Consider the following 23,582-nt stretch of genomic DNA (forward strand, 5'->3'; position numbering starts at 1 on the left):
ACAGTAAATCATCGATGAGTGTTCGAACGATCGTCGGCACTGCGTGTTCACACGTCATCCCCACCAGTGGGGGTGGGGCTCAAGATGACCAGGTTAACTTCAGGATTGATTGAACACTCAATGCCGAGGAGCCTTTCAACACTAATCGATGATTCACTGTCTATGTCAGTGATGGCGACCCTATGACACGCGTGTCAGAGGTGACACGCCAAGACACTTTTAGTGACACGTATTGGTGGTTTCGTGGTTCTTGTATTTTTATATCATAATATAACTCTTATTTACTAGGGCTGAAAATATCACAAAAATCAGGGATATTTCAATATATGACACGATACCCTGTTCAAGCCAAACTTTTCTCAAATTTTGACACCAAGCTTAAAAGGTTAGCCATCAATGGTCTATGTAAATGTAATACATGAAGTTAAAGCCATACAGAAAATTTAATGTACAATTCCTTCTTCAAACCTGCGTGCAATGGAATTCTATTACGGGTTAAAATGACCATGCATTCGTCTGTCGTGACCGTCCCCGACCATCCTTGGAGGGTTAAACGTAAAAAACTCGGTTGATTGCAAGGTTAAGAGCTAGTAGGAACATATACGTTCCAGTTAGCACGCAATCCACACAGCCGTCACACGTTCACCCGCGCCTCCGCGTTTTATCACGAGCAAACGAGCATAATTCCAGCAATCGCGAAAATTCTCAGCCCCCTGTGTATGTCCCTTTGGCGTGAATTTTTATATGAGCTGAAAAAGTACTCGCGAGGTCCCCGGTGACGTTCGATCCGTCGGTGTTTTCACAGTGTTGTCAGCTCGTAAAATCCTGGCAGCCGTGAATTTACGAGCAGCGACAATTTCGCTGGTTTAAACGTCGTTTCGCCACGGCACGACGAGCCGACGTCGAACGACCAAAGGGGAAACGGTTAGGATGGACCACCCGGACGAACCTTCACGCGAGATGTTATTGCCGGCCGTTTCTTCGATTTACAACGACCCGTTACGTTTTACGCCCCTTTCGACCGCGATTAATCCACGAACTTGAATTCTTTGCTGCCGCGGCAGGGTTCTAATTGATACGACGTTGTTACGCGTTTCTGGTGAGACGGACGGGTTAATGGTGAGTCATCGTTTTTCCTTCTGGTGGAACTATAGATCATAGAACAATGCCCTATGTATTATTATAGAGTGCTTTCTAATACGTGAAAAGTATTTTAGTGGTGTATATACAGTAGACTCGCGATAATTACCCGCATTTGGTACCGCCTATGTCACAAGAAACATACTTTTACTCCATTACATGTCGAATGACCTCGTACTACAGAGCGTTGAAATCATCCAAATATCTAAGGATCAAAAGGTACAGCATGGCATATAAAAAAAATAGAGGCCACCATAAAATTTCCGAAAACCCTCCACTCGTAAAAAAATATTACTGACGTGTTATGGCCCCGTCGGTACCACACAGCTTTTGTAAATAAAATGATTTCATATCTCTCAAAATAACGGAGATATTTCAGGTGATCAAAGTTATTGGTCCATCCTGTACAAACAGGGTTTGTCAAAGTTAAAGCTTATCTACATGTTTCAATAACTTTTTCCACGTATAATCACAGTAAAGTTGGATATCGGTTCTTTGTTTGTCTTTAAGATTTGTATATTGATTACATTACGAACGGAGAAATCGTGTATCTACACCTGCACCCACGCTGGAGATATCCATTTCATGTAACCCACGATTCCAAAATTGCATAAGCGCGACATGAATACTGCGTCTTGTCTCAACCATTTTCTTCCTCATCTGGTGCCAACCGCGTTACAACGTCTTATGTGGCCGTTGCAGCTGTAACGACGATATAGCCGGATCAACTGTAGGAATATTATGGATCTAATCGTTTCAGTAGGCAAGAAACTAGGGTAGCGGTATCTACACAGTAGATATAGATAAATCTACATTCACTGAATCTTCCTCTTAGCGGTCACACATAAGACTCTATCACGTAAATCCCTTTGGGTTATCCAGTTTGTAGATAAAGTTGAAATTGGGGCAACTGAACCCCTTTAAAGGTTGCAATCGTGGTAGGAGATATTCTGAGGACTTTCGCTGCTGACTCCTCCATTTCTGTAGATATTCCACCGAGCTTCTATTCATAGCTATGTACGTATGTACAAGTGCTTCTTAGGTATAAGATAACATCTCTCGAGTTACTGTTGACAACTTCGCTTCATTCGGGATGAGATCACACGATCTCAATTTAAACTGTTTGGGCGAGATATCTTACCGTGCAGTTAATTTAATCAATCAGTCCGCAGATGTATGATGCTTATTTCCATTAAGATAACAGACTGGCATAGCATAGAACAGTTAAATAATTCTATTAGTATTGTGCGGCTGTCTAATGGCTGAGTACAAAATAGTGTAACATAGGTCTTCCACTATACATTATTGTAATCTGTTTTCTCAAACACTATTTAGGAAAAGACAAAATTTGGTGTATATCCCAGCTCCTAAGTACTAAAAGACTTGTCGAATATGCAAAAAATGTTACAAGGCATTCGAAAATTCCTGAAAGTCTATAATACACTACTATGAAATAGTCAACGTGACCTATAACATAATATATAATTTTTATGAAACATTACATTTTCTTCCTATAAACCAGGGATCCTAGTACTTATGAGCAATAGTGTACTTTTTTCCACAGTCCAAGATCACGACACATCAATCTCCATCACAAAGGGCCTAATCCACCCGGAACATCATCAAACTCCTACATTTCCCTACTTCCATTCGAAACAAACCGACCCTGTTCACTGGTACAATACGCTCGATTCGATTTCGCGTCCTCGACAGTCCATCGAACGCAATCTCGTATCGTTCCCAATGAACTGTCGACCGGGACAAGCGAAAACGACGTACCGCGCCGGTCTTTGGAGCCACGCCGGGCCAGGATCAATCAAGTATATTTACACAGCGGATTCACCTGGGATTGGTATCGCGAGCCGCGATGGAGATCACTCAAACTTTAATTGTAGCGTGCCAGGATTAATGGAGCGATCGCGGTTCGAGGACGAACAGACGGAGTGAAGTGTGGTCAGGGGAAAGAAGAGAAGCGCGTGGAGATATTGTAGTCTTTGAAGGGCGGCTCGAGGGATTGATCGCGTGTATTTACTTGGCGAATTTCCTGGAATTACTCAGGCCAAGTATACGGTACAGAGAAGGGAGAAGAGGGATACTTTAATTGCGTCTAGCGTGAACTAATTAACTATGCCCGTTTGAAAAACTGCTCTGACCATGATTTACGGAAACAATCAACGTAAAAAGGCTGTTATGAACGAAAGATGCCCACGATGTCCAGGCATTAAAGAAAGTTGTAAAGGATGAACGTTGTATTTTCAGTGACGGCCACGAAGCTTAATCCCCAGGCGGGGATATTGGACGCGAGGGTGACCGATCAATCAGTGGTTAAAGGGTTAGCCCACCATGACCGCTTGAACATCATAGGTACCTTTGAGAACTTTTATGTGAATACGATAAAGCAAACTGGGAATCATATATGTATGTTCAAATATACAAAAATATTATTTTTCTAAAAACTTCAAATATACTAAAAATATTATAGAGCACTTCTTCGGTGCACTGTTTCTACTAGGTTTGAACTAAAACCAAAAACCAGAATTTTTCATTCCTTAGAAGAAAATTGTTGAGAAAATTGTTGACGCGTTACACTTTGGAAGAACGTTTGTTAATAGTGAAAACGCATTACAAACATTACAAACGTTGCAAACCAAGTTTCCAGATCGTGTCATCTCTCGTCTTGGAGACCAAAACTGGCCGCCAAGAAGTTGCAATTTAACTTATTTCGAATATTTTCTCTGGGGCTCTTTCAGAGACAATTCAAAGATTCAAAGAAGAAATTGAACGCCAAATTCGTAACATCCACCGGCCCTTACTCCAAAACGTACTGCGAAATTTCGTCAAAAAAATACATACCTCCCACCAAACCAACTGTGGCCATTTAACCGATATTTGATTTCATATTTAATGTCATTAATAACTCTCCAGATATCAATAACAAAATGTAAAAAAACAATTAAATTAATGTGTTTTTTAGTTTATTTAAAATTCAAGTTCTCGCTGAGACACCCTTTATATCGCTCTCAGCCCCACGGTATGGTAGGCTCCCAACCGTCCCGTCCGCAAAGGGTTAAGTCACTTCTCAGGGAAAAGCGAAAGATCAGAACAATATCTAATCGCAGCCGCGAATCCAGAAGACAGATCGTAACACCGATACTATTCTCGGACGTGAATCAATTACCCGTGCCCGTTTCGCGGTATTAACAGAACTTGCCCAGATTCATTAACGCGCAACATAGCGTAATCCACGTCCCTATCAATTAACGTTAAACCGATGTCGCGCGGTTTACACGTAATTCCGTTTACGGCCGTGCCCGCTCGCCGAGCAGACACTGCGAAATTAGAGATACAAGATAATTATGTTATAACGAATTAATTCTCCATTACCCTCCGCCCCGACCAATATCGCCCTCGCTAGAACGAAACTATGCAGCTTCCACCCTCCACCCATGTCGAGTCGTACATAGAATGTCGCCCCATCGTACCTGTGCGTCTACGCGGTGCATTCACGGAAACCCCCACGGGATGGGCGGCTCGAGACGCATCCGCCACCCCATTTGGGAACCGCTCCAACTACGATCCTGCATTCATCCTTTTGTCCGCGTCCTTAGCATTGTCTATGGATCGCGCGGGGCTCGTACCCCGAAATCCTCTGAAATCCTGGATCCCCTCACTGTACAGCCTCCCGTCCGAAGCATATCGTACAATATTGCTACCTGTTCACTGGAACTGTTAAATATTTACGAGTAGATCTGTTGCCCCGTTGCTCGACGACGACGGTGACTCGGGTGATACAATGTCGTTTCTTCTTGTTGTGGTTTGGACATCTTTCACGATGTTGCGTGATTAATTTTTCGTGAGATGGAAGCTTTAGGTGTGGACAATACACGATATGTAGATGTATGTACACTCCCGGTCATAAGTATTAGGACTCTTATCGAATATGCAGAAAATGTTCCAATGCATTAGGAGATTGCTGACAGTCTGAAACAAATATTGTTTGGGGGATATTAAAGGTCGATGGATAACGTTATACACTGCGTGGCATAACTATAAAAGCACCCTAAATTTTTATGTATTGTGTTTAAAATAAAAACGAACCAAGTATGAACAGTCTGTAAACCTGTTGAGGGATAATGTTTCCCCAGAAAGGATATAAAATCGATTCGAAAATAAAGCCTCGAACGCAATTTCGTCTTCATTTGACATTTAAAGTCCACCCTGTGTTCCATATTTTTCTTAAACCCCTGTGGATTCGAAGAACCGTTCTAACACCATTTTGGGGGAAAAACATCCGGCCGAAGGCGGGCCAGTCGATCTTAACGGATAGGAACCTCCTCGAGAGCCTGACGAATCATCGGACGCTCGGCTTATGGACCTCTCGGTTCCAGTTCGAGACGAAATGAAATATGCAGGGGAATCGATCGCAGTGGGCGCCTACGACGATCGTCGGCCCCATTTATGTCCGTCCACCGGAAGCCACGGGTGCATTATTAATGCGCGCGGGGCCCGATAGAGCAACCGCGGAAGCTGCGCGTGACACGTACAAATGCCCGTAGTCACGTCATTAGTCCGGGAGTACACCGAATGTTGTATATGCAAGCGCACGGACTTTTCTCCAGAAACATTCGCGTTCGTTCCTTCGTACGAGCACACAACTGCTGCTGTTCGGGACGCTTGTATGAGTCTGCTCGCGATGATGATTAAGGAGGAAAGTTGCAGTGGGCGAAGAGGGAAGGGAGGAAGAGCGATTCTAAGAGGTGTTTCGATGCAATCACGGCCAATTGTTCTAAAGTTTGAACGTTTCAACCGTTAATTGGAGTAATTCTTGGATTATTAATGTCACATGTGTTTCGATGATGTCATGGCCGATTGTTCTTGAGTTTGAACGTTTAGCAACATTAAAAAAGGACTCGACAAACTTGGAACTAATTGGAAAAAAATTGGAATTACCAATTCTGTAAAAATGATGGACTTCAGATTTGTTGCTTTAGAATTAGTGAAGTTATTAAGGTGCTTTCGTGGGTGTTCAGGTTGATTTTTAATTTATGGTATATTTTATATTGCACTGTATTACGAAGTACTGAATGTATCAGGGTGGAGCGCGAGCTGAAACCACTTCGATACTGCGTAACTAATGCTTTTAGTGGGAAATGTTTCAGATAAAAGTTATGTGGTTTCGAGAGGGTCATAATTTGATGTGATTAGTTTTTCTGTAAGAGGTTGCGTAAAGGAGATATAGAGGTCACGTTTATTTTTTTATGTGGAATCGTATTCTAGTTAAGTGCTCCACCCTGTATACTATTGATCCAATATACAATTTAATCTAGTATATATTCAACGGTGGTAGTTCTAGTACAAATGTACATACAGGTACGATTTGTGAAAGCTATGCGGTGTATAACAGTTGCATAATTACTATAGTAATAATTTATTTCACGTAGCAAGATATATTTAATCCAGGTAGCAATAATTTATCCACTAATTTCCATATGGAAAACATTTTACTTCTATAGGATTTGGTAGCCGCTTGAAAATTTCCTAATTTAACAAAAAAGAGAAAATATCGGAGATAATAAAGGATACAGTGGTCGAACATGACGTTCAAATATTCATCAAGCAATATATCAGACCATAGCTTCCAAGAATTACAACGATATATGCTTTTACTATGAATGGTCCTGGTTATGGGCATAAAATCGAATTTATTACCGTTTCCAATATCGATCCCAGCCAGACAGACGCGACGGGGCGAAGACGTTCGATTTCATTGAATCAGGTTCGACGAAGAAAGGCATGTAGATGGCACCAAGTACTTTAATCTTCCCCATTCAATCGAGCTCCGAGTGATTCGGCATTACGAGCGGTTAGTTTGGAACTTTCTTCGGAAGAAATCGTAGTTCCGGCAGTCGCGCAGTTGGGAAAACTTGTTCTTCCGTATTTATGACAGCCACGGCATCACCAAGCGAACGTACCAAGGGGGCCACCGAGATTTTTCCGAGGGTCTTAGTTCCCGCCGATCGCCGGATAGAGGACAAACGCCCAAGAGGGTGAAAAACTGTCCCCAACCCTGTTACACGATTTTCTCTTCCCTTAACGTAAAAAAGTTCGTCGTTACGATCGCCACGAATTTGCACAAATCTCTAACACTTGAAAGACGGTCTCGTAGAAATATTGTCAAATATATCATCGCTGACAGAGGAGAAAACGGACTTCCTGATAAAATTAAAGATTTCTATCGTATATGAGGTTACTGTTGAATTTAAGAAAGAGTAGAAAGCTTAGTGTAGAGGTTTCAGGATTGATAATTCAGTGTTCAATGCTCAGTGTTCGGCATCGAAAGTCAGAGGTCGGAATTTAAGGTTCAGGATTTAGAGTCCGAGGTTTGAGGTTCGACGGTTCAAGGTTCAGGATTTAGTCTTGAGTATTTAGAGTTCAGTGTTCGGCTTCGAGTGTCAGAGTTTGAGATTTCAGATTCAAGGTTTCGGGTTGGGTGTTCGAAATTCACAATTAAATATTGAGAGTTCGGAGATCAGAATTCAAGATTCGAGCTTCGATGTTGGATGTTAAGAAATGGGGGTTCAATGTTTAGGGTCCAGATTCGGGTGCTGTTTTAGATTTCAAGGCATAGAATTGGAGATTGAGGGTTGGAAATCGGAAGTGGAAGTTCCTGAGGATCGAGGGTTGAGCGTTTGTGGTTAAGGGTCAAGGATTCAGGATTCGGGATTGAAGGTTCCAAATTGAGTAATTCATTATTCTTACTAGAGAAAGACACGTCGAATTGGATCACAATATTCTTCAGCGCAAGACCGAATTAAACATAAAGTGACGTCTAATTGAATCACAATATTCTTCAGCACAAGGTTAAATTAAAGATAAAGTAAACCTAAAAAGTGTGCAAACCTTATTAAAGAACAAAAACTAGGAGGATATTTCATCTTCTAAGTACATTAAAATGTTCACTGAAAAGGACTCGCACTACTGATGAGTAGATATAATTTATCCAGAGTAGAAGATCTCAACGATGAACAGGTCTTAATCCCATCGTTGGTTCGATAGAGCGTTTCACCTCGCGCCTACTTCTTTCAACCTACTTGAACCGCGTCAAAGGAAGGACCGTAGGAACTTCCTCCCATCCACCCTTTCCACATCATGCAAAACGCCCCGACAAACCGTCGACTCATCTGCGTCCGTTCTCAGATATTCCAATTTGGTTCTGCTTTTCGAAGAAAGAATACCACCTATCCTTTCCTCACCCATGATCTCATTATTGCTCCTCTAAAAAGACAAAGACAAAAGCGTCCTGGAAGACATCTCCGTGTGTTTGCGTTACGTGTCGACCTTTCCTATAGCCTGATTATAATCCGATTATAGGTTGTAAGAGAAAAAGAAATCGACCAATAACGTATCGGAGCGAGAATAGAACCTGCTTCGTCCCTTACCCAAGGATTATTTCGACCAATTAACTTCTAGGCTACCAGGAGAAATCGAGAGCATTGCATCTGTTACATACATAAATTTGTTTGTAAAAATTATATTTTTTATGATAAAGAAGCCGGCAGTCTGAAGGTTATGCTACCCGAACCATCGACGATTCTTCTTGTTCAAATTCATTATCCTAAATAAAGATAGCTACCGTAATCTGCAGATTAAATAGTTGCGGTGGCCATAGAACTACCACCACGTCTTTGTCGTTCCTCTAATTCAATTTTCGTAACATTGACTGTCCGAATCTTTCGTGTCACATTCGTCAACGTTCATCACACAGTCAAAGAGTCGATATTACACATCACCTGAAGACCTGTTCGATAAGTAAAGGAAGTTCGAGCGGACGAAGGAGAATCTCGGATCCACACCGAATGAAGACGGAACGGGGCTCGCCGTGTCGGTGCATTCATTTTCATCCCGGCAGAAATTCCCGCGCGTTTTTTACAATCACGACTCCTTCCTATCCGGCCTCTTTCCATCCTTTACAATTTTCACGGAGCGTCTATTCGGGAGTGTCTCTCGTAAGAACGATTTTTTTCCGGTTCCCGATGCGTCTCTCTGGGATCCGCCGTTCGTGCCACCGTTACACAAGATGAAACGCTTCGTGATAGGAAAATTTTCGTCTCTCCCCCTTTTCTGTCACTTCTTTTTTCGGTTGCAAAACGACCGATAAAATCGACGAACCCGACCACGATTTCGCAAACGTCCCTCCATCAAGCTTTCTGTTCTCACCTTTGCTGGCGAATTACTTTTGCATCACCGGTTTACGAAATCTTTTTACGACCATGTGCCCGCCTCCCGTTTCCTCTAGACTCAATTTTCTCGACGGACTGCGACCGATTCCGGGCGAGAACGCGCGAAACCGCAGAAGAAGTCCCGCTGGTGATTTCTCTTCAGTTTAAACGACTCCCTGGGCCGATAAACCTTCACGGATTATACTGTTTTCCCTCGGGCGCTACAGTGGTTCAAAATCCAAATTTAGCAGCTCGTATGATTGTTCAGCTCAAGTAATCAAAAATTTTGAAACTTATGATTTTAATTAACCCTTTAACGCTCAGACTCTTAACTCGTTAATTCAAATTTTGACTGGAGATATGTTGGAGACTGATGTATATGAGGAGATATGTAGGAGACTGATGTATATGTTGTGTCTCGGTATTTTGATGTCGAAAATATGGATATCAAATCGACCTATTTCTTTCTACTCGTTTTTATTTAATTTTGGGGAAATACTTCAATTTCTCAGTCGAAAACGTTGAGATCTACTTCACATCAATGAAACTACGGATCCTTGCTGACAAAAGTTAGATATTGAAACGAGTGTTGCACCAATGCAACAGTGGAAATTAAAGGGTTAAGTAGAAGTAGGTAAATAAAACAGTTTTTATCGATTTCAGGGATCCTCTTCGATGACGTCATCATTTATTAAGTGTTCTGAGCCTCTTCATGACAGTTTGGATTCTTAGGGAATTTTTTCCTACTTTTGACTAAGATTAATGGATATAAAAGGGTCTGAGGAAAACAATAAAGCATGGGACAAATCTTCCATGGTTATTAATAAGTTGACGTGAGGTTTTTTGGGGGGATAATATAAATTTGTTTCTCACCATTTGAGCTGCTAAATTTTCGTTTTGTTTCTTCACCTCACCACTTTTTGACCCATGTCCCGGTTGCGTCGGTTTCTGGTCCATTCGAGAAGATTGCGGAAATTACGATCAAAATGGAATTCGGTTTTTTCCGCCGCAGGTTTTATGGCCGGAATGTACCATTTCCTGGTGTCGGGTGGACCGATCGATCTGTGAAACTGGAACGAGATTTTTTTTTGGAACAGAACGAAGAGGTTTGCGGAATGTGGGAAACTGGTGAACTTACACAATTGTTTTTTGGTAGTGTTAGGTTGAGTGTAGATTCCTAGGTATTTGTGTGGAACGATTTTTAGTGTTAGTATGGGGTAGGGGTATTAAATTTAGTTGCGTGAAAGTACGTTCGCAGAGGAAGTGCCTTACGTGGCAATAAGCCAAGCGGCAATATCGTAAGAGTCCACTGTAGTTACATTTGGAGTTACAGCAGTTTACGTAGTAGCATATTCTCAAAGTGATAGTTCTTGCTTAAATTGTTGTGCTAGGACCAGTAAAACTGTTACTTATATACCAATGCATATGTAATAATAAGTGAGGGATACAAAAAGGAATGTAATATTTTCATTGAACGTAATCTCACGAAGGTAGACCTTAACAGAGTGGACCTGATATAAAAGTAAATTAAAGTACGCAAAAATTGAAATCAAAAAGAAATTTCTTAATCTTACACGGATTCCATTCCCTTCTAATTAAAATAAAGTAGGTTAACAGATTGAGAAAATAAGATAGACCAAATACTCTAAACATAATTTTGATTCAGGGACCAGTCGTCGGCCCAAAGGACCTCGACGCCAAGCTTTCGGTGTTTGTTTGCCTCCCGTCGCGGAATTTCCCGTGTTCCCATCTAATTTCGAACGTTACCATGTTAGCGCCGCGGACAGAATGGCGGACAGAGGGCCGCGATGAATCAGCCGGACGTGCTTCACCGGTAATTTCGGATGAAGTACGGCCGCCACGGGAAATCTGGCGACGAGTGACGCCTCGCAGTCCCAATGGAACGTCGGAAATATCGTCGTTCTGTCCTCATCATCAAGGTTCGGCCGACCGATGATCCCGTCCCGCGATCCCGAGCCTGTTCCGTACGGCGACATCATCGACGTTCGCGTTTCGCTGCGAAAATGGCAGCACCAATTTTCGTTTTGCTCCCCGTTTCACCAGGTTTTTATGATTTTCAGCATTGTCGAGTCTCTTTGTGGCGATCGGTTACCTGGCTTTTTCGTCGTGACATGAACACGTATCATTTTGAACAGGGAAGTTCTGGACGTTTTTACGTTAGTTGCTACGGGGGAATGGAATACTCAATTGGAGTGGAGTTGAATTTTGACAATGGAAGAGAAAAAAATTTTTCGTCGATATCAATGTAATTCAGTACCTACACATCAAGTTGAGAAGTTGTAGCGAGATACACCGGATACAATACGGATATTGCAATATTTACAAATTTGTAAAAAAGTTTTAACCCTGAATTACTAAACTACCATAAACATCACGACCTCGAATTCGTGATTCGCAGAATTTGGCACGTTGCCGTCAATGCTGTGTACGTGTGGCCAGGTTATGCTGAATCATTACTGTCTTAATGTTTCATTATTTTTGTGTACAGCTGTCATAAATACTTATAAAGTAGGTTTCTATCAAGCAAATATTTTTCTGAAATATTACGTGTTTCATTTCAGTCGTATTTTCTATAAATACCACGAAATATTATATAACATCATGTTCTAATATTTTTCTTTCTGTTGCAATAAGTGTTATAACTTTGCAATATAAAAATATTTTCTTATATAGTGTGGACGCAACTGAAGAAATCTTCAATTTAGAATGCGCTACGAAATACCGTGTATCAATAGAACGCGATCGCGATCAAACGGGGAGGATCGAAAGAAAGGAGAAGGCGATCGGTGAGCAGAATGACTTCAGAAGCCATTTCGCCGTTAATCCGCAATCGCGGACGCATCCGGCACGTCCCACGAGGGACGATTGACTGCCGATGAAACGTCGAAGCGTCGAGCGGAACAGCGAAGCGATTCACCGGTCCTCCCCCCGTGGATGCCGTCGACGATGTCGACTGAAAGTAACAAAGAATGAAAAAAAAAAAAACACGAACCCCTGGCACTCGTCCGTGCATGAGGCTGGCAACGATTTCACAGACTATCCCAAGCCGGCCTCGAAGCGTTCCGAAAGGGGAAATGAAAAAAAGCCCGCCGTTTGCCGTGCGACCATGGCAGGGGGAGAGAACGATCGGCCGACAAAAGGAACCCCGACGAGCCTGATCTCGCGAAGCGGCGACAATTCATCGTCCGAGATCGACGAAAAAAAGAACGGGGATAGTCGAGAACTGAAAGCGTTCGCGTCGCTCTAATTAAAATGGAACGGCCTTCGATCGAGCGAAAACTCATAAAATTCGGACTTGGCTTCTGGGGGGAACTTAACACCTTGACGGATTGTATAACGTCGAGTGCTCGCGTCTTGGATATATCGTGGGGAAAATGAAGGTCTTAGACAGTGGGCTTGAAATTTTGATGTTTCAGTCCGTTGCGTTACTGGCTTGTTGATCACTTTAACACTTACCCCAACGTGCACGATTCAGAATACAAATCCAGAACACGACTCCCAATAAAATAATTAATAAATTAAATATTTAATTTAAATTATCTAAAAGCAAAGTCGTTGTAAATGAGCATTCTTTAACTCAAATCTAGAAAGTGGAGTAATCCGTGGAGTAATACAACAAATAGCTACTTTGAACGCTTTTCCAGAAATAGTTCCTTGAAAAATGTTCGATAAAATTGTTTATTGCCATGCGATCTTTATGCGCGAGTTCCACTTTATGGGCAAAAGTGTTTGTAGGTCCAGTTAAAATTGCAATAAAAAATATCGATCCGTTCTCGAGGTCCGATGTTCACCGTCTTGAGGAACATAATTTCCAGAAAAACGGTTTGAAAGTCCTTTCTTACTCTGTAACTGCCGTAATTTTGCGAATTTTTCAATGAAATTTTTTAAAAAATATTCCCAAGATATAAGTCTTTATTAACCAACCAAACAAAAATAGCAATTTTTTGAACCCAAAATTCTTATGTGCCCCCTGAAGGAGTCAATGCGACCACGCGATGGCCCGTGAACGCGATTAGCAAACACCCTGTCTAATTCCTGGTCACGGCGATCCATCATAGGCGTTCAAGAGCAAAAACTGAGTTTTAAAGACCGACGACAACGGGGTGAGGACGGTGATTCGTTATCGGATGCACGCAACGCGGCCCGCAATGACGAGGCGATCCCTCGCGCTGGCTTTTTCCTTCTGGAGGGTGTGGAATGAGTAAAAGCGAAGAAAACGTAACGCGATTACGGAGCAGTTTTCCACGCTGCCTGGGCGGAGGCGACGATCGGTCGGCTCGTGGAAAATGGCTCGACAAAATATACGACTCTAGTGGGTAATATCCAGTAGAAACGACGATGTTCAACGGCCGAGTTGAGTTTACCTTCGCGAGGAACTGTGAACGTACGAGCAGAGTGAAAAGGAATCTATAGTATATAGGTGGAAAGGGGAAATTGTAGACTGAAAATTCCGTCGAAGTATGGGACTGTAAAACAACTAACGATTTGCGTCCGTTTGATGGCTAGGAGGATAAAAAAATGCGGGAAATTTTCACAGGGAGGATTCCACGTGTTTAATTTAGACGAGAATCAAAAATGACGAAATTGTGTTCCAGGCTTCGTTTTCAAATTATTAATTCCTATTCCACCGTATAAAAAGGTGCCACATTTTTTTATTAACACCCTGTAGATTCGGGCAATCAGTGTTCTTAGAGTATTAAATTAATAATGCCTACATATTATCTCATTACTCTTTATACTAGTCTAATCTTACATAAAATTGTAGATAAAAAAATAAACAGTATTCTAATAGAAACAATGCATTGTAGAAAATAACTTCAAAGAGTGAAATTTAGCGTACAGCATGACCGTCGTTATTATACCCAACAATACAAATAAGTCTCGACATTACCAATAGTGACCTCAGACTACTGGTTTCCCTAAGGACTCTTCAGAAGAGCCGCCTCACCGAACCCGTAACACCCTGGCATCCAAACTGCAACTAGCTTAAACAAGCTCGTTGACTCGAGTCCACTAACAAGCTCTTTCCTCCTCATCCCGTCATCCACCACGCCTTTCGCTCACCTCGCGTTAACCTTGAAGCTTCTCGCTTCACCACCTGGAATTAATACCAAGAGGGCAGAAGTTCGTAACCGTCTGCATTCGACACGAAGGCGATTCACCAGGAAATCCGACTCTGTTCGTCGTAGTTCGGCGAACGAATGAAAGCAGCGTAGCTTGGAAAGGTTGTAGTTGTTCGATGAATCGTATGGAAGAACGGAAACCGAACAAACGGTTCCCCTTGCATCAGACCACGCGAGAAAAGCTGTTCCACAAAAGCAGGAAATTAGATCGAATAGCCGAAAGTTTTCGCGAATCCACGTTCCACTTCCGTACACGCAAGTTGATTCGAGGGTAAAGGACGCGTGAAAGCCAGCCGGAAAATCGAGTAGAAAAGAGTATACAGGGTGTCCCATTTGAAATGATACACGTACTTGTCTCCTAAATTAGTTACTGTCGAAACGAATATTTCGAACCAAGCTTACTTGGTTTCAATGGGGAACGTCTTGTGGTTGTCAGAAAACTAAGTGGACGTGCCTTCGAGATTTCAAGGTGACTTTTGTTTTTTTAAACAGAACCATGTGTTTTCACTCAGATAGATGTGTAGCCCGTTCCATGACAAGTTCATCGATCTATAATATCTTGGGGTTCCAAGGTTATTAAAGGTCACCTTGAAATCTCGAAGGCACGTCCACCTAGACAAGATTTATAACTACCCCAAGATATTCCTCTTGCAAGGAAGTGAGGTTAGCTTCAAACATTTTTTTTCCAAAACAGTCCACGACAAGATGTCCCCCTTGGAATCAAATAAACTTTCCTTGAAACAATTTTCCTATCACAAACAATTCAGCAAACAGTTGCGTGTACTGCTTCAAATGGGTCACCCTGTACATCAGGAAGAAAGATCGTCGTGATTCGCGTCGTCCGACAAAGGTCGTCCGGGGAAAACGTCACGGTCGGGAACTTGTTCGCGGAAACTTTCACGGCTTTCTTCCGTGGGACGGGGTGGAAGTGTGGCTCTCGTCTTTGGTAACCGCCGAAAAGGGGATTCCACGAAGAATCGGGATATTCTAAAAACATGGGGGGAAAAAGAAAACTTCAAGGAAAGAGTCTTCGCGTTTAGCCGGTGGTAGCCAGGCGTTTCCTATCCGTCCGGCGAGATGAAATCACACGCTGAAAACTACGTTTCAAATTGGCTACCATCGGATAGAGGATGGAGGGATGGAGTGGAGCGTATCGAGCCACGGCGTTGCTCTGTTTCCGCCCGCCCACGGTGTTCTGATCGGGGACGGAAGTAATTAAGTCGTCGCTCGGAAGTTCAGAAACGTATCGGCGGAACTTTTTTCAATGGTTGGAACCTTTGCTCCGTTTGAAATATCGACTGGTTCTGACCTCCGTTGATAGCTGGAGACTGGGTGACGTTGGCCCATCTCACCCCCACCGCCTGCAAGAATTTTCTTCGCCTCGTTCGTTCCAGTGAAAGACACCTTCTTTCGTGTCGTTCGATCGAGCAGGAAATTCTCTGTCGATGGACCAACCCCCTACCACACTGAGACCAGGAACTGGCTAATTAGAATTGTGCTTGGGAGAACGGGGGGTCGATCACGCTCGAGGCTCGCGGGATGTTCTGTCGAATTGAAGCAAGGATTTATCGGAACTGTCCCACCAAGAGGGATCAAAGAAATCAACGGGAGTGTATATCCCCATTTCCCAAATCCACTGGCATCGTTCGTGCTAGCTGGAGGCTACTACTCGACCGATAAATATTTTATCGTCGGCGTAACCGTGTAAAATACGAGTGGTCGTTCACTATGCTCGGCGATCCTCTAGCTGGAGCGATACTAGGCGGACTCGTTTTTCCGCGGAGAGGTAACAAGCAGAGGATCGTGGGTTCGGAGAAATGGAAACAAGTTTTATTCGTCGATAGGACGATCCACTGAACGGCTTCCCGGTAATTTCGAAGTCGAACCTGGTAGACCGAACGTAATCCACCGTGCTTTATCGCGTAATTAATTCATTACGGTGATTCAAGGGGGTAATTGTCCTAACGCTCCAGAGGCTGCACGAACATTTATTCGGGCGCCGTTTACTTCCGTTCCATAAACCCGCTCGAGATCCCACTGTTTCGCGGGGGAAGCTTTGGAACGTACTGTGCCCGATTTCGTGGTGTTCCTCGTGAAACGTCGCGAATGTGGTGGAGCGAATGTGTTGTGATTGGTCTTTGGTTCGAGGAACTGTTCATTAAAATGTCATCTACTATTATATTATACTTTAGTACTCCACTATAGTATGATTACTCGTAATTAGCCTCTTCTAGTGGATTGTTTGGTAAAGTTTCTACCTATATTCTATTATATTTGAATTATTCGCTTTCGACAAAACGGACAAAATACTGCTGTCAGAAGTGTGATATTGGCCTATGTACATATCTCGTGTTTTCAAATTTATTACACACGACGTAATTGTTAACACGTTCGTCGCGACACGGCTGGCAGCTTTTTCAACAAAACTGGTATAAATCAACTTCTTCGAAACGAAACTAAAACGATCCAATAAAAAATGTGTGTACGTGGTCTATCGCAGTGAACGCGTTACAGTGGTACCTTTAGAATAGATTTTTTTTTTTCATTTTTTATCACTACACTGTGGATTTTATACAATTGAATAAAACATGTAGAGCAATAAATGGAGATTTGAACCTTTCAGGTGCCAGTATTACACAGCTGCCAATGTTAACTCTTTCGGGTGTAAGTCGTATCATTTCTTAAAAATTGTCCCAAAACATTTGCCAGCATTGCAGTAGCAGTGTAAAATTTTAGACTAGATAAAACGAATTGCAATGCTCTTTCAATCATCTTTCCAGAAATACCATAGCATGGAATCGCTAGGCCCATAATTGACTACTGTATAACCCAATAATCATCTTAATAGTCTTCAACTCACATGTGATTTTCATCTTCATCTGACAAAATCATTTATTATGATAATTAAGTCTCCATTTAATTCCAGTTTTCATTATCTACTCCATAAAGCTTTGATTTGTATAAACATCACTTTGCTTATTTCAGACACAAACAATTTAGAACATACGAAAGTACATACAATTTTCTAGTCGTATATAATCACTTTAATCAACCCTGAAATACATAAAATGGAAGATTTAGCAAAGAAATGAATGAAAAGTATCCACAGTAAAGCGGAAGACAACCGATGAGAATACCAAAAAGAATCTAAAGGAAAAAGATACTCTATACGTTCGAGGACACTTCGGTTCTTTAAAGTTACTCAGACACACGGAATATGAGGTTTATCCTGAAAGAAGTCCCGGCCTGGTCGACAACGTAGTCGATACCTCTTCTCCCAATCCCAGTAGATTCCGCAGTGACGATGGAAGCCCGCCGATACCGGGCGCTAGAGATTCCGCGATGGATTCAACGAATTCAAGCCTCGTAAAACTTGATGGACTCCGCGAACGGGGTCGTCTTTCTTGGGAAAATAAAGCGGTCGAAGGGAAACGATCGAGAGAAGCCAGGCTGTAGTTCCCCTCTTTCTCTCCCACTGCCTTAATTCTCTTCGTTACGATGTTCCTTTTATATTTCCCCGCTGTGGAAAACGAAAGTGGACCTGGTGAGTTTTCTGCGTTGAGATATTGGTTCTTTTGAGATTTTTCTTTGTTTTAGTGACAACAATGCCCCGTTAATGTGAAAGAAAAACAACGCGTCAAAGCTGTTTTTATTTAAATAAAATGTAATAACTGAAATGCTTTTTAATGTTCGTCGTATTTACTAAATGATTCCCCGGGAATCATTTTATACACATACATTACAAAATGATCCTTAAGTATGCCTTCAAAGAAATGTGAATAAAAAATATAATTGATCACGTAGCTAAATTTTATTTAAGCCAATGATAAGATATATAGACTAACTTATAAAAACTACTTTACTTTTATTTAAATAATGAGCATTTGTATTTTTTATATAAATTACGCCTTAAAGGGATCGTTTTAAACACCTTTCCCCTACCCTCTTAACGACGGGGACAGACTCGCCGAATCACGTGCCGTCTGCAACCGCCTTTAACCATCGAAGATCGCAAGCGCAGGAAATCGAAGGAACGCTGCCTCGAATCGATCGCAGCGTGGATAGAAGGGATCGAGTGGCTCGATCGAGGCGAGTTCTTGCAAAATTCCGCGTTTCCGTGCATCGAGCATCGCGGTCAACGAGGATAATTAGGTCTCGCGGAGATTCTTGATCGGCGCGGGAACAGCCGAGCGCTTTTAATTGAACGTCAACAGTTTTTCAACAGCCTCGACACGACTTTCGCGATGATCGCACGAATTCCAGCGAGTGCGCTCGATGAAAGTGCTCTCCACGGACGAAGTTTCGGGGAAATATTTGTTTGATGTTACATTATTACTACTGTCATTATTATTACTTTATTGCAGTAAATATATAGGGTGTTTCGAAATATAATTTCAAACGTGAATTGGGGACATGAGAGTATTGAAAGAAGTTCGTATAAACGTTCGACATGTTTCACATCATTTCGGAGTTACAGGCAGTTTTGTAAGTCAATTGTACTCGGCATAAACTGAGTAGCACATTAATCATTTCATAGAACATTTTCGTAGAAAAGAGGGCGATCAAAGGAACGCCTGAAATTTTCGAACATAAATTCGATTACAAGGTGTTTATTCGACTGTACTATAGCTCAAGGTGATAATTTTGAATACATTCTTTGAAAAGAGAGTTCGAAGAAAATACTACGGTAGATCGTGAAAGGACAATGTTTAAAGATCAATTGTTGTTTTAAAACTTGACCTTAAAAACAACTAATTGTATAATAAGATATGGCAGAGGAAATATTAGAAAATTTCGTAAAATTTAAGTAAATTAAGGTATTACTTATGTATTTTAGGAAAATTTCGTAAAAAACAAGTATAGTTATCTTTGTTATATTAGGCGACAGGGATTATACAAAACGATTGGACAATCAGTCGATTCCCAAACACGCACGAAAACCTAAGGTATGTGACATTGTGTCGAATGGAGTGTCTATTTTTCCGTCTTCGTATTCTATCTATTTATTATTTAATGAGACACAATAAACAAGTACAATTAAATTTGTATAGTTTGTTGAAGAATGTCGCGAGTATACAGAACAATATCTCAACGACCTAGAACGATACTATTAAATCATCGTAACCGGAACGACCAAGTGACGTTTCCAGTTTGGAGGGAAAGCTTCTCCAAGGGGATTATCGTTCACCTTCGCCAGCGCGAGTCCTCCTGGCGACGTTCCACGAAAGTGACACCTAGTGTAACTTCTGTCGCCAGTTTCTGGACGTGTAAACACCCGGCGTCTCTTGGACCATCACGGCAAACTAGGGAGAGCAAGATGTCACGGGCACAAACAGCCATGTAAGCGCCACGAAGACACTTCGGCGTTGGCTGCCTTCGAAGTGTTGTAAACAGGATTCTTGGACAATTATATGCTTCGTGAATGGAATGACAGTTTATCTAAACTGATATGATACTCTATGTATACCATGCAGTCTATTTTGTTTACTGTGTATGAATTAGGACAAGAATCGTTTATACTTCTGGTAAGTTAGTGATCAAAGCTATCGTACGTTAACCCTTAATTACAAACGAATCGTCTCACAGATGAATAATTCGACGACGATTATTGTGTAACACTTTTATTCACCAACTGAATGTTACTTTCGTTACCAAATAGTGTTCCACTTAGAAAATGCACCATTTACAAAGTCAATTGAAAGTACTTAACTCTCCGTGATCCCCGTAAAAACTAAACAACTTAGAACGAAATAATTTCTACCATCGGAAAGACTGAAATATTTCATACAGGAAGCATGTAAAATGTCATTTTTTTTAAAGTGGACTTAATACATTCTGGCTCTCGAGTCCAGATACAAGATAATTTCATAAAACCATGTCTACCTGTCTCCTAACGTATTTTAATCTACAAATACTGCGTCCATATCGATACCTGATGAGACGTGGGAATTTACATTCGAGTCCCAAAGAATCTCACCCGGACATACCCCAAGGATCCATCTCTTGAAAACTTTCGGGAGGCTACATACAAGGAGACGTATCCTCGCCCGCCAATCGATCTAGATCGACGGGTCACCCCTGTCGTCGTTCTTCGACTCGTACAAATTTTCATTCGACGAATGATACGTGACTTCGAAAACGGCGTATCGAGTTTGCAGACTTGTGGAATTCCCGTGGCGGACACCGACGAGGAAGAGGACAGTCGCTGGAATCAGTCGACGTGTATAAAACGCAGGAGTTCCCGAGATCGTGATAAGATTCCTGCCACGCGGCATCGGTAACCGGGAAATATTCGTCCGAATAAATTTGATCGAATATTTGCGTCGTGACAGAGAAACGGTTCCGAAAATTTTCCTCCGTTCTACCGATCGATCAAATCGACGTGGATGCATGATCTAGAATCGGTTTTCGTTTCAAGCTTCGAACAGTTGTTTCACTTCGATTCGATTCGAAGATTGTTTTGGCAGCTCGACGTGCAGCAGGACTCGTCGCCGACAACAGGGGACAACGTAACGATCACGGGACGATCTTGATATCGTGCCAGCCGTCTACAAAGTGATCAAACTACTACGTCGTAGACTCAATCGAAGTTCTTTCGCTGGAGGGATTCGTGAAAGCAAGAGGAAAGAGAAACGTGGTCTCTGTTTTTCGAGGGAACCAGAAAGTTGAGATCTTTAGTGAATTTTTGTGAATGAATGCAAACGTCGTCTCCTGAAGTAGTAGAAACATTGTAGATTGTTTCTGTGGCTCCCACAGATGAAATCGTTGGTGATATTTTTTATAGTTTCAGACTGATTGATAATGATCTTTGGTGATAGTTCTCGTTACACTAGTATGATCGAAAGTATACTAAGAAATGGATAGATGTGTAAAGGTAAGGCTGAATTTAAATCACAATCAAACAAAAGAGATGAAGAGTTAATAAGAGACAGAGTACAAATGGAAGTAGAGAAATGAAACGGATATAAAGTGAAGGATAACAAAATTATGGTAATTACGATGCAATTAGTAGGAATCGAAAAGTTGCAGGAGGATAAAAAAAATATATGCACATTCGGGTTTCCTCTAAAAAATATATTACGAAATATGACCAACAGACAATGGTACAAAATACATTATCTGGAAGCTACCACAGATAACGGAGGGAAGGTAATAAAACATTATGATATAAACTAGGAACGCGTAAAATTATTTTTAAAAAGTGAGTAAGCGCGAATACTCTTTTTAACCACCGTATATTGCAATAATGTAACAGAGATAATTTAAGCTGCAGCTTATATACTACCCCTGACAAAAAGTATTCAGTCGAACAGAATAAGCGTCTGATTTAAAAATTATTCACGTATTTAATACATATAAGTCACGAGCGGCAAAAGAAGTGGAATGAAAGAGTTTCCTCTATTTACGTAAATTATTTACATGAAAATAACGAACATACATATAACACAATGTACATAGGAATTTTTAAATTATCCAGTAAATAAAGAATGGAGATGCCCTGCTGTTAGCTGTTGAGAGGAAATAACAGTCAATCATCTTTAATAACAATTCATTGTACACTTTTACCAGGGTTAGTACTAAACGAAAGTAAACTTCAATGCAGACGAAAAATCTGTATCACCGACTCCGTCTACCCAATCCCAGAAAATCTGAATTCGTCCCAGCGAAGACACCCATCCCAAGAAACAAGAAGTTCAATCCTCTTGCAAGTATCACCGACGCGACGGGAGGTTCTATCCCCTCAGAAACACCCACACCTCGTCATCTATATCACCCGACCCCTTTACCGTGAACGGTGCATGCACTTACGCGAACATGAAATTCCACGAGCCACTTCCTCCCCGATTGTTTGCATTAAGAACGGAAACGACGCTACTTCTATACGTTCTCCGTCAGCTCTGAATTGATGCCACCATCCTTTGATACGGCGTACTAGGGATAACCTTACGATTTTCCACTGCTCGTTGGTAAATTAATACCGCGAAGCTAGTTGGAAAAATGGTGTGATGCTGTGTGATGATATGTCATTTAAACGACCTGGCATGACTTGATAACACACTTAGACACACTAAGAATTCCTGGAAGTCAGGGCTGAAGTATAATAAAGAACGGTCTTGAGGACCGTGAGTGTTTCACACGTGATGTGTAGTTATCCACGAATGCCCATATATGACGGTTTGCTAACCGTATCTACGACGTAAGACGCGACGAACATTGCGACCATCGCCTACCTATGATAAGTCGCAATGCCCCTTATTGCTGATTATCCCCTTATTTTCCTTCCGTTGCTCGTGCTCGTTACCTCCCGAGTGTTTACGTTTCCCTGGTCTGCTAACGAGATAAATCTCGGTACACGTGATCCCCGTGACATGTATCCGGGGGATTTCCTTGGTCAAGTTGGATTTTCCTGTATCTTTGCGTCCCTGTTGCTCGTTACATCCACGCAAAGGGTGTGATTAGGAGTAGGCGTTGCCCTGGTGTCGGTCAATAGCGATTTGGAACGCGATGTTTTCAGTGGAGGTGCAAGCAACTGGTGACTGGTACACCTGTATAGATCCTAGAACCTGTTTAGTGAAGTGGTAAATAAAATATTATAGCGAGGACGCGGATAAATGTGGCCACACACACTCACTCCCGTTCATAAGTATTGGGACACTTATCGAATGTGTAGGAAATGTTACAAGGCATTATAAAAACTGCTGAAAGTCTGGAATAAATATTGTTTAGGGGATGTTAACGCGACTGCATCTTTTTGGTACCCTGTATACAAAATTTTGGTCATAAAATCAAGTACCGGTAGTCAATTTAAGATTATTTTAAGTATTTTTAAAAAAATTCTTTCTTCTTTTATAAACAATGTGTTTGCTCACGATAAATAATGAATTAGTAGTCACAGTAACACCGTTTCTCTAATGTCTGGAAGTCATTTAAAAAATTTTCGTACGATTCACACTCACGAAATAATCTTTATAGATCACTGTGACGAAGAACACAATTTAAAAGAAGGCCAGACGCGTTAACAAACACGCAACGCATTCAGCATACGGGCACAGACAGATCGGCCACGTTATAAGGGTCT

The sequence above is a fragment of the Dufourea novaeangliae genome, unplaced genomic scaffold, assembly GCF_001272555.1.
Source record: "Dufourea novaeangliae isolate 0120121106 unplaced genomic scaffold, ASM127255v1 scaffold16, whole genome shotgun sequence".
Lineage (NCBI taxonomy): Eukaryota > Metazoa > Arthropoda > Insecta > Hymenoptera > Halictidae > Dufourea > Dufourea novaeangliae.